Source organism: Crinia signifera, chromosome 7 (genome assembly GCF_055691185.1).
Source record: "Crinia signifera chromosome 7, ASM5569118v1, whole genome shotgun sequence".
Lineage (NCBI taxonomy): Eukaryota > Metazoa > Chordata > Amphibia > Anura > Myobatrachidae > Crinia > Crinia signifera.
In genome coordinates, this window is record NC_139223.1 from 49028928 (window position 1) to 49041723 (window position 12796).

The 12796-nt window shown below is 42.5% G+C and overlaps 1 protein-coding gene and 1 long non-coding RNA gene across 2 annotated transcripts in view; one reads left to right on the forward strand and one right to left on the reverse strand.

Annotated features, from left to right (window-relative positions):
* LOC146020146 (uncharacterized) overlaps positions 1-12796 on the reverse strand; it is a 31502-nt gene that overhangs the window by 11676 nt on the left and 7030 nt on the right. The gene's annotated exons all lie outside the window — the stretch shown is intronic.
* NTN3 (netrin 3) overlaps positions 8990-12796 on the forward strand; it is a 73408-nt gene continuing 69601 nt past the window's right edge. Inside the window, exon 1 of the mRNA XM_083153018.1 lies at positions 8990-9447. The gene's annotated coding sequence lies outside the window, so the exon portion shown is untranslated. The remainder of the gene's footprint in view (positions 9448-12796) is intronic.

Consider the following 12796-nt stretch of genomic DNA (forward strand, 5'->3'; position numbering starts at 1 on the left):
ATAGTGCTCGCTACCCAGCTAAGGCAACAAGGAAAACAAGGGCAGAGGTGTATTTATTCCCCTTACTGCCACACATGGTGTGGATACAAAAACAAAGCATTCATTTACAAGCACCTACATAATACTACAGTCTGACTACAAATTTGATACTTATGGGGCCTACAAAAGTAAAGATTTGTGCCAGCGATTCAGCATGAGAGATTCCCCTTGAGCTTTCCGGAATCTAGATCACTCAAAAAGTGCCAGTGATGTGCACTAGCGATTAAGCAAGGGAGATGTACAGTAGTTAAGAAAGTAAGTTGAGCAACTTATCCCAGATCGCTGATTGCTATCACCCACTACACAAAACACAGGCAATGTCTATTCTCTTGCTAAGCGATCTGACTAGATTTATCCAGCAGGCTGGTTATACATTTCCCGGCGATAGTGATGCGCATCACTATCGGCCCTACACACACAGTTAAATTAAGCCAGGTCGCTTCGAAAATAGCTCTTTATTGCTACGTATGTAGGCCCCATTACATTTTCTTACCGATATGCTTTAAATAGGTCAACAAATAATTATGGGATGGAGCCTTACACTGGTATGTAGTCTCCCAATTGGTCTTATTCTGCAGTTATGTCGTTATTTTTAAATTACATATAACAACCGAAGTTCATATTGTTAGGCGACTGGGTGTGGGAACCCAGTTGCGGTTGCCTCCTGCACGCTAAGGCTTCACCTTTAACAGCCACGTTTGTGAGCCCAATTAGGTCTGTCCCCACTCCGGTGCCGCCAGGTCTTACGTGGGGCAAGGCTGCTGCAGGAGGCTGAGCAATGCATGAGAGGGTGGAAAAGCGACCCATACACCAACCCCTTAGGCAGTGGGAGGAATGGCCCCACGAGTTCAAGAATGCACAGGATGATACCTAAGATACACAATAGTCACAATGCAGAGGGTGCAACAATGCACAAGATGTAACCCGGGACAGAAAACCCTAAAGCACTGATGGTGCAACAATGCACAAGTTGGTACCAAAAAAACACACAAGAGAGATTGCTTGAGACACAGGGGAACTGTGGGTAAATCTTAGCAGCCCTCAGTCTCAATGCAGGGAATGCAACAATGCAATAAGATGGAATAAATAAACAAGAAGTAACTGAAGGCACTGCGGAGAGTGCTCCTGACTTATCTGTGACGATGGAGTGGCTGGGATGACAGAGGATCTTCCACGCAGGCTGATAAGCACTTGACAGGCAAGACAGACAGACACAGGACACCAGGACTCGCACAGGACACCAAGGTTTCTGGGAGCTATAACCGGCATCAGTACGGCGGGAAAGCTGGGTTTTATTCAAAAAAAACCGCCCTCGTCTGATGTCACCCAGCATCCCCCATCACTGTCTCTGCGGACGCACCCAGCTGTTGGAAGAAGATGGCTGGAGAAAACATGCGGGCATGATGTCGCCTCCGGAGGTCCGGGCAGGCATGGGCAAAGGGGAAGGACCACGCTGACCTCTAACACATATGGTAGTTTTTATTAAAAAGTCTCTTTTTAAAAGATAAAAATTCAATGAAGGCATTTCAATGCAGATTCGACGTTAACAAGCTGAATCTCCCAACGTGTTTCATCTCAAACAAGACTTCATCAGGGGTTAGCAATAACACTGTGGTAGTTTTAATAGAGTGGGTATGCTCAAAACATAAGGTCTAAAAATTCATAGGGGTCTATTCAATGCCGTGGGTGAGTGGCGACAGCCAGCAGGGCTTCCTGCTGGCTGTCACCACTCACCCTGTCAGTATTCAACTCACCCCCCTCATACGCCAATTCCCCCTCGCTCCGTTTTTTGAGCGAGGGGGAATCGGCGTATGTGGCTGCAGAAGCAGCGAGACTCGCGGCTAAATACAGTGGGTTCGCTGCATTAGCTGCGGGTCTTGCTGTTTGGGGAAATCCTCGCCGATTCCCCCGGAACATTGAATAGGGCGAGCGGCCGGCATGGGGGTTAAACAGCGAGGATCGCTGGTTTTCTGCGATCCTCGCTGTTTAACCCCCTCGCCGGCCGCAATCCGCAGGATTGAATACTACCCATAGACTCTCTGTATACAGAATTTAATAGCATTTTAGAAAAGAGTCACCGGTTCAATAAGCTTTAAAACCCAGGATAACAGACCTGTTACAGTAGTTTAAGAGGAATAAATTCTAAACAGGCCCACATACAACCCAGTGATAAATACCTCACAGTGAAGAGAAGTGTATTATTCTGCTATGGGCAAGATCACCTCTTTTCATTTTTAGATGCTTTAGTAAATTTACAGAGATCCCATATGCAGTTACAGTATCTCCATCATTTTACTGTCAGAGGTCATAGGGTTACTTAGAAGGTTGATGTCTGGCCAATGTTGGGTTTTTGTACACAAGCCACGTGATTTCCCTTCAGGGGCAGGTCTAATTCGGACCCAAATAAATGGGTCTGAATCGGCTCCCTTATTTGGTTCCAGCGTTGATACAAACTTATTTTGAATAATGGGTTATTTTGTACATCACCGTTTTTCAATTTACTTTACGTTGGTCATAATGACATATATGTAACACATAGCTACTGGCAGAACTGTACGCATGTTATTGAAGGGAACAGAACTAATGTGTTTGTTAATTTTATGTAGTGTCTTGTTGCTTTGTATCGTTAGCCGCTGCCATCTTGTGGACTGTTGCCATGGCATAACTTTCGGAAAACAGGTGTGATTTTTGTTGTGGTGGGTGTTAGGTTTTTTAAGTGCCTTTTCAGTTGAGATGATGAACTGTAGTGCCAAGCATATATGTCTGTTGTCCAGCAGAGAGGCATGGCCAGTCTTCTAGTGTGCCGGGAGTTCCAGTACATTTTCAGGAGCCTCCCTGCCATCCCAAAAGAAAAGTATGATCTATGGATGTGTTCTTTAAATAGTGGCCCTAAAAAGTGCTAAACCACTTTTGTCATTTTGCTGTCCTTTTTATAAAGATGTAATTATGATGCATTGTAAGGTCAACATGAATTGGGTGGACCACTGACGTCCACATGGCTTAGGTCGACACCTGCAATAGGTCTACATGCCTAAGGTTGACATGGATGTTAGGTTGACATAAGCATTAGATCGACAATAGCTAGATCAGTCAAAAGTTCAAAATGAGTTTTTCACTCTATTTTGAGTCGACATGTGCCGACAGGCGGTATTTCATGCCCTACCATCCATAAGGGCGTGGAGGGAGAACAGAATAGTGTGCCAAGCGTAGCGAGGCACCGTGCCCAAAGCATGGTCGACATGGTCCATGATGACCATGTCGACATTCGGGACAAAAAAAGTGAAAAACCCCATGTTGACCTTTTGACTGTCGACCTAATGCTTGTGTCAACTTTTCATCCATGTCAACCTTAGGCATGTTGACTTATTTCAGGTGTCAACCTAAGCCATGTCAACCCTCAGTGGTCAACCCTATGCATGTCGACCTTGGGTCGTGCGACGCAATGACCCATACCTTATGAAAGGATAATAATAATTCTTTGCAAATTTGGGCCCTGCTATTTATTCCTCTTTGCACAATTTTTTTTTTTATTCATGAAGTTCTACAATAGGAAGCATTGAAGCAATCGACTTACACATTTTCCAAATTCTCAATTTAATTGAGGTTTGGGCTTTTGGCTGGGCCACTCCTGAACGTTAATGTTTATTTCTGACTGTCACTCCAAAGTAGATTTTCTTGTAAACTTAGGTTTTTGTCCTGCAGGAATATACATTTCCCAAGTCTATTGCAGGTTTTCTGCTACAATCTATGTAAATTGCCGTAAGCCTCCCCAACTGGAGTGTATGGGGTAACCTCAAGTAGCTTGTAATAAGTGCGGCTATATGCTGTGTTTACGGTACCGCTGGACTTGCTGATTTTTGTTTGCAGTCTGGCCAAAGGGCAATGTACAAAAATCCATGAGCCAGGGGGGAATTGGGGCAACAATTGAGGCAAGTTGAGGTTGCTATTGGTGGCGTTTCAACCCAAGGCTAATTTAACTGATCCCAATGTGTTTAGTTCTGAAATATCGTTATATAGAAATTCAGTTTTGCTAAATAAACAAATTCTCTCTCAGATGTAGTAAACTTCAAAAGGTGATAAAGTGGAGAGTGGTAAACAGCCAACCAATCAGCTCCTAAGTGTTATTTTGTAAACCCAGTCTGTGACACAGCAGTTAGGAGCTGATTGGCTGGCTGTTTATCACTTTCCATTTTATCACTTTTTGAAGCTTGATACATCTGGCCCTCTCGTTAAATTTCCTCCAGTCTTTACTGTCATTGATGTTTGTTGGTAACCTTTTCTTTAAATCAAGCTGAATGCTCTTTGATCGTGGAGGCCTTTTTTTGGAAATTTATTAACCAACTGTAACAGACGTATATTTGCTTTATGAAGCTGTATACAGGGTTCCTTGAAGGGCAGTGGTTCTCAGACTTGGGTTGAGGAGGGGTGCTGTGCCTGTACAGCTAAGCATCACTGCAGCCCTGCTTAGTCTAGAAGGGTACGCAGGTGTGCAGGAGGCAGAAAAAGTGGAAGAAGTCTAAACATCACTTCAATGTCCAACCTTATATTTTCCAGCCCCTTCATTAAAAGCTACCACTTTTACTAGATTCATCATTTTTGTTTTTTTGCACTTTAAATATTTATTGATGGTGGTATTTCATATCACTGCAAAACACAGGCAATGCCCTCGGTGCTCCCACACAAAGTAGGCGACACGCCTCCGTTTTGGGGAACAAACTTGGTCACCTCCCCCTTCACACCTCCAAACACCCTGATACTATAACACGCTCAGTGACCCCACCATAAGACTTGTATGCTAACTATCAGGTCAAGGCCCATCGATGAATGCTCAACTTTCCAATTTAAAATGTACCTAAATAAATACAATAAATAAATGTAAATAGATTGGAAGCTTGCGAGCAGGGCCCTCCTGCCTTTTTGACTGTCTGTACATACCCAGTTTGTTGTATCAATGTTTTCAAATGTAAAGGGCAACGGAATTTGCTGTGCTATATAAGAAACTGATCATAATAAAAGTCCATATTTGCTGAAAACCCTGGCGATAGGTAATCAAGTGTAATTGTGAAGCAGTAATTCAATTACAGTCAATGGGAATCTGTCCCTGTGAATTTGCAATGGCTTTAGTGGTCTATCTGGCCCTTTATAAACAAATAATAAACAGACCACTCCCAAGCATAGGACATAATTCATTTGGAGAACAGAAAGTAAAACATGGTACACAACAGAGACACACTTGGAGGCCATTACACTGAGTAGATTTGTGTGTTGATAATAATACTGGGTCCCAGACATGACCAGCACCTAGCCCAATCCTTCCGCTCAGGAACCTCTGTGATCTCTCCGCACCTCACCTACAAATACCTAACTGATTTTACCTGTTGATATCCCCCATACACACACACTAATTCCTTGTTTAATATGGAAATCCTTCTCCAATAGTGCACTACAGAGAGCAATAGGCCATTAACACCTCTCACAAAGGACTCCACTTTACAGTATTCATGGTCCTGGCAGGAGGCTGCCAGGGGCACAATAGGTTTCACCTCAATGAAGGATGAACTAATTTGCTGAGGAAACCAGACCACCATTTGTGCAGGAGGATCGTGTATTGGAAGCCACGGGGGAGGATGGGAAGGACGCGTCAGTTATTCCCTGTGGGTAATATATTTCTGTACTGTCTGTTATCACCCCTGTTGTGTATAAATACAAACAAGACTGGTGATTTTACTGGAAGAAAAAACTTTTCTAGATATCGTACTGGATTCATTTACTCTTTCTTAACTGTAGGCAGCGTCTATGGACTAGCTAAGAGGCGAACGTCGGCAGCTTAGCAAGCCTTACTGAATCACCCTCTCCTCTCTGTGGAAGCGGCCAAGCTGTGTGTACACTAATACAACACATGACATATTTTATTGACACAACCTCCAGCAATGACAGAACACTTGCTTCGGAAAAAAAAGAGAAAAAAAACTTTAAATATAAATATTTGAAGTTAAGACACTTCCCCTTTGACCTTTATGCTTTATTGATCTCACAGCATAACTCATTTAGTTTGTTGAAAAGAGAGGAGGGAGGGAGACCAAACACCGAAGATCTACTGCGGCAGAGGTATGAAATGTCATTAAAACCTTATAAGGTGTTGGCTGTGTCAGATCGCAGGAAGCAACTGTCTGGTCCATGCAATGCTATGTTGAATGTCACCCACAAGTGACACTGCAGCAGTGGACTCGGACGTCTAATCACATGCGCTGAGGCAATTCGCAATGACTCTACATAGTGATTTACTAATAGCGCACAGTAACCCAGTCAACTATTGGTGACTGCAGCCTGCCACCAGCCACATGGTCCCAATAGGTTACAAAGCAGAATCATTTACATCACCCTCACCCTCCTTCCTTGTACGTTTCACTCTTGGGAAGATGAACTTAAACTTTAAGAGAGATAAAGTGGAGAAGTTGCCCATAGCAACCAATTAACATCTAAAGGTGTGTACACATGGGATCTTATTCAGGTCCATTTGCACGGCCTATGTGTTCGCACGGGGCCAACGTTTTCGCTTTGCGCATGTGCTGGTTGCATGCGTCCATGGCAAACAACCCATCCTTCCGAGCAGGGCGGTGGGAGGTCCACTAGCATATGTGATGGGCCAATGAAGCAGGTGCGGGGTGTGGCCAGCTGACATCAGCTGCCTGCCCACTTCCCTCAGAAAGTGCATGCAATTGCCCTTAAACTCCCGGACGAGCAATCTAGTGCATACACACTGAATCTTAGGTGCCAACCTAGTCACCGTCGACCATTAGTGGTCAATCTAGTTACTCTCGACCTAGCCATTGTCGACCCAGGGACCGCATACCCCATATTTATGCAGAAATAGCAGTTTCCACATAAAGGAAAAAAACAAGTAATAATAAGGTCCGACGTCACTTTCCTATTCCTCTTCTTTTATACGTATAGACCATTAATTTTGAGCTTCTTGTTAAGAAAAAAGAAAGTGCTTTGAGTGATGATGAATAATGGAAATTCCTTCCGAGTCATCTATTTAAAGTTAGGTACCAGCAGTAAAACTTTATCGCCCAGATCTGCTGTCCTGAGAGCAGGCTGTCAGCCGGTGGAGCACAGTGACACATGAATGGGATGAAAGGAGCACATTTAACGGACAGATGATGATTCCACCACCCACCATGATGGGCTACTGAAGCGGTTGGCAACAATGGATGACATTAGGGAAATATATAGCTCAGTCCTTCCGCGGAGGTGTGCGGCCAATTGGCTGCATTCACAGATGCTACAGCTGTCTTATGAGCACCAGCAGGGCAAAGCCGCTCCACACTGCATACTGATGCCTCAGTAATACACATGGAAATGGGGCACAGAGTCTAGCCAGGACAGGTGCAAGGCTTTTCAGCACCCTAGGCAAAAGTTCAACCTACTGCCCCCCCCCCCCCCCCCCATACTGCCACCAATACCCACCTTCCAACCCCTTAAAGCATACTTGAATAACATTCTGGAATGGCAGTGAAGCTCCCAAAAATCAGGTGGTCCTGCCAGCCCCCTGGGAAGGTGGACATGTCTCCTGCTTTCCCTGTAGGCCCCCCTTTGCCGCCCACAACAGAGTACAAGGAGGAGGGGGCAGCATGGTAGGGAAAAATGCTCCAAGGAAAATATGGAAGTGAAGTGAAGAGGTTCAACAGCCACCACCTGCATTAAGTACAACAAGGAGCCTCATAGACATCATTGATTTTTTGATAGGCAGACTTGGTAGCGCCCCCCCAGATCCTGGCGCCCTAGGCAGCTGCCTAATGGTAGAGCCGGCCCTGGGTCTACCAAATGTCCAGCATCCTCAATCGATGTTTATGTGTATTTTACAACTGTATTTATGTGTGGGTTCTGCACCACTCTCCGGTATATCTTGCCATAATTCAACAAACAACATTATTTTATTTTTTTGTATGGCGCAACAAAGGTTCCACAGCGCTGTATATAGGGGTGGAATATACAGCAACACTACTACAAAAGTGCACAAAAAGGAACATTATATGCTTAAATCCAACCTGCCAACTAAATAATGACATAATAATTATTAGCAAATCACAACTATAACATCTGTGCTGAGATTTATTTTTTTGTACCTCGTATGTAGAAAACATTTCACCCTATCGCATAACAGTATCACTGCTTCATCGACATTCACTATCTGAGTGGAGTTTGTATGTCCTCCCATGTCTTTTTTTTCTGGGTACCCCGGTTTGCACCCGCACTCTAAAAGCATATGGTAAGTAAGATAATGGGCTCCTGTCAAGATAACACTAGAGTAGATGGGAGTGTAATTGAATATGGGATGTTGCCCATAGCAACCAATAAAAAAAAAACGTACTTATTTGCCTCGCTGCGCTATTTTATTCTCCCACCAACCCGTAGTGGACGGTAGGGAATTAAATAATGCCTGTCGGCACATATTGGCTCGGAAAAATTGTGAAAAACTCATGTTGACACTTTTGACTGTCGATCTTGCCATTGTTGACCTTCTAATCCTGTAGACTTTAGCCATGTCGACCTATTTAAGCCCTGTCAACCTTCAGTGGTCGACCCAACATGTCGACATAAATGGGGTCGGACCTAGTGACCGTATCCCTCTAACAAATAAATACATCAGGTACTGTAGCAGCTGTACCTGGAAAACCAAGGCCAGAGACAGAATATGAACCGTCCAGCTCTGAGAAAATCCCCTCAATCCAGAAGCGGAGTCAAGCAAAATACTGGGAAACCCCTGTCCTGGATAATGGCTTAATGTGTGTGCTGCTTCCTCATCACTTCTATCCATCAGTAGTGTGAGACACACACACACACTTACACGCTGGGACCCCCCTCCTTTCACACCGGAGAGCCTAGGAAGGAGTGATACTTAGAAGTGGGAGGAGGAGGCATGTGCATAGCAAAGTGTAATGCCTTGAAGTGGTAGAGCAGAGGAAGCGCACTGCTAGTATGTAGCACATCTCAGGCAGCACTGCATTAGACAGCATCTACCAGCCTCAGCCTCCAAGACCTTGATAAGGGTTCTCTCTCCAACTTCCAAACCATCTTTTGTATTCACTGCCCAACTTCTTTTTTCTAGTTCTTTGCTGCCTTTTTTTTTTTATTTCAGTATTTTTTTTTTATGCCCCTCTCACTTTTTTTCTTCCCCTCTGGTTCTTTTCCTCCCCCCTTATAACTTTTTCCTCTCAGTCTTGCAACCTTTGCTGTGAGAATTTCAGCTGGTGGAAACCTGTTGGGGTTTTTTTGGAAGTGACATTTTACCGGATAACGCTGTATCTCCCGTTGGAAGTGGCCATTCACTATGACGTCCGGATATTAACCCCGTACCCGTATAAAAGGATTTGGCGTTCTGAGAATAGCCACTGTCTTCAAATAGTAAGTTGCTCTTTTTCTTGGTATAGATTGTACAGGTCCTTGCCGTGAAAATCACCATCCACCTTACACCCTTGTCTAGCTAATATCTGAATATCCATTGATAAAAGATTGTCCAATTTCTTGATGATTTTTTGTTGTAGATATCTCTAAAACAAATCTGGTTATTTTTTTGCCTGAGATTTTTATTGATGCCGAATTACAGTTTTATCAAATATTGTATCAGCGGTGATAAAAAGAAAAAATTATATATGTTTGTGTATATATATATATATATATATATATATATATATATATATATATAGTATATATTACTTAAAATAATATAAATATTGCAAACTGTGGTTAACAATGTGGTAGGTAATATTAAGTATCCAGTCATTTCATTCTGTTTTGCTGTTCCTCAATTGATCCGTAAGTTTTTTCTTAACATTAAAGCACTCAACGATTATTATTGTGCAGTTTTTTTTTAAATATTTAAATACCCCTCCCAAGAATTTGCTTATAATCAGGTCTTTTTCCTAATATACAAGAGTGCAAAAGGCAGATCTCAGCCAACCATAATTGCTGGTTTGGGTACAAATCTATATTTAGGAATGGATGAATAATAAAAAGAATAATTAATGCTGGATTTCCAAAGATTCCTATAAATGTGATGGCTATATAGGCACTTTGCCGGCATAAAGAACCCGAAAGACAGAAACGGGCTGTTTGGGCTATATTGTGGATAGCCAGACACTTGTTATTTTGCATGTTAAGAGAATTGGGACTCGGTAACCCAGTCATTAAGCCCAGTTAATTCAGCTGCAGTACATATTTAGCACAGTCAAGCTGGTGTTAGCAGGATTTATGCAGGAAAAAAAACAAAAACGCTTAAATGGAAATTTGAGCATTAGGACGAATTCATCACTAAAACAGACTTTAACGAAAACTCTTCTTTTATCTTAGATAACAATGGCTGCAGATACAATCTATAAGAAAAGTTAAAAATTGTAACGCGCGATGTGTTGCATTTATTCTATATAGCACAGAAATTCTACAAGGGCCTGACCGTCACTGCTGAGCAATGGTTTATCAGTCTAGTAACAAACTAAACACACTGTACTTAAAACCACAATTTGTGTTTAGACCAATAAATTAGTGTTTTAGTCGTACACCTCATTTTCCACATTATTGCTGGCAGCAAATCTACCGCCATAACTGTTAGGCTGCTCACATAGAATACTTGTACACCTGACCAATTTTAACCCATTGAGTGCCAAGTGAAATTGTCAAAATAGGTGTGAAAATTGGCAAGCAAACATTTTTATTCATCATATTGACTTGTTACGTTTACCTACATAGTTAATATAATCTTTTTTTTTTTTATTTTTTTTACAAAACATTTGATATTTGAATTTATATAACAAATGTGAGCGACGCTGGCATTTTGAGCGGATATTTTGCACATCTCTTTCAGAGATGATGGCACTCAAATGGTTAACTAAGTGTTGCCAGATCCTTCTTTTGTAAAGCACTTGGCTATTTTCTTACCCTGTATCTGTCACCCCCTCCACCTCTCAAGCCTTTATCCTGTGCCACACTCCACCTATGGAACTACCAAACACCACATGTGGGGAAAACATTTTTTTTTTTTTTACAGTGCTCGCCGCTTAGTAGGTTTTCCATCCCGCACAATAGGTAAGTATTATCATTTCATTGCCTAGGTAGTTTCATGAGTGTAAGCAGTAATTAAACTACCTAGGCAATGAAATGACAATACTTAAAAAGCAGAGAGATATACTATCAACCAATCAGCCCCTAACTGCCATTTTTCTACCGCCTGTGACGTGGCAGATATGAGGTTTCTTTTGGCTTTATCTGTCTCCACTTTGGTTGGTGCTTTATCTCTCTCTACTTTTATCACACTCCAAAGCATATTACATAGATCCAGTAGTCCTCAATCTACAATGAAGTAGCTTCCTAATAAGCAATGTTGTTTGATTTAGTCCATCTCTGGAGTTTCAGAGAAATTTGATTGTCACAATAGTTTATTGTTCGGACCCTGCCCGATTAGCTAGATCGCTCGTTAACCACTCTGATTGTAAGCTCTGAGGGACAGTTAGATTTTTGTATACAGAACTGTAGTTCTCTCCATTAAATTTGTCTAATACTGTACAATTTCATACGTACGGCAATTTCATAATCATAGACATTCAGTATATATAAACAGTACAGATATATAGGGGGGATACGTTGTGGAGAGGGATAAAGTGGGGTAAGGTAAAGGACCAGCCAATCAGGTCCTAACTGCTGTGTTACTGGCTGTGTTTGAAAAATGACAGGGACTGATTTGGATGGTAGTCTATCACTCTCCACTTTGTCGCTCTTCAAGGCTTAGTACATTTGTCCCATAGACAGCTCTGAGTGGGGCAGATGAAGAATTTGTAGGCTACTTGTGGAGCATTTCAAGCATACTTTAAAAAAAACAGGCACACATGTAAGTCAATGCAGATCCCGACGCATATTGCTCATATCTATACCTGCAACCGGTGAGATGAATGGGGGGGGGGGTATGAATGGGTGTTCTCACATATGGCAAATGGGGGTATGACGGAGAGGCTTTCTCAGTAATGTCTCGTATACAGCCTCAGACAATACACCTGTTAGGAGATGTGTATTGTAGACCCAGGGCAGCTAATGATGATTACAAGGCCAGCAGGCTAGATGTACAGACGAGGGGGAGGGGGTGCGTGTACAAGATGCACACAGCTCTGTATGTGGTTGAATATATGCATATTAACAGCGTACAGTCTGGATTTTTATAATGTACGACTAATGCACCAGCCTCAGTATGCACAAACACAATCTCATCACTGCCTAAGCACCATTCCATCTTGAAGATGGCTGCACATTTAAGTCTCTGCCACACTATCATTACCAAGTAAATGTGAGCAGATACGCCGGAGAGGTCATCCAGTTACTCTGCCCTCATCAGCGCCAGTAGAGGACTGCTCTGGAATTGGCTCAGACACACTGCTGCCTATGTGCCATTGTTATGCCGCACGCATAGGGACTAATTGCAATGCGGCATGTGTATTCATGCGTTCATTTTATCCAGGAGCTGCTCATAACCTTATATCCAATAGTTACACAAATCCTTCTCGTTTTATTATGCTACTCCGTATAACGCAACGCAGCGTTTACAGCATTTGTTACATACAATAATGGAAATAAATAAAATAAAATAGGATAAAACACAGCGTTTGGATGAAACATGGCACCTGCTGTGAGAATTTACACACATAACCGAAATGTTTTTGGAAGTGTACAGCCGATTTTTTTGTTTTTGTTTTTTAATAAAGAAAAATAA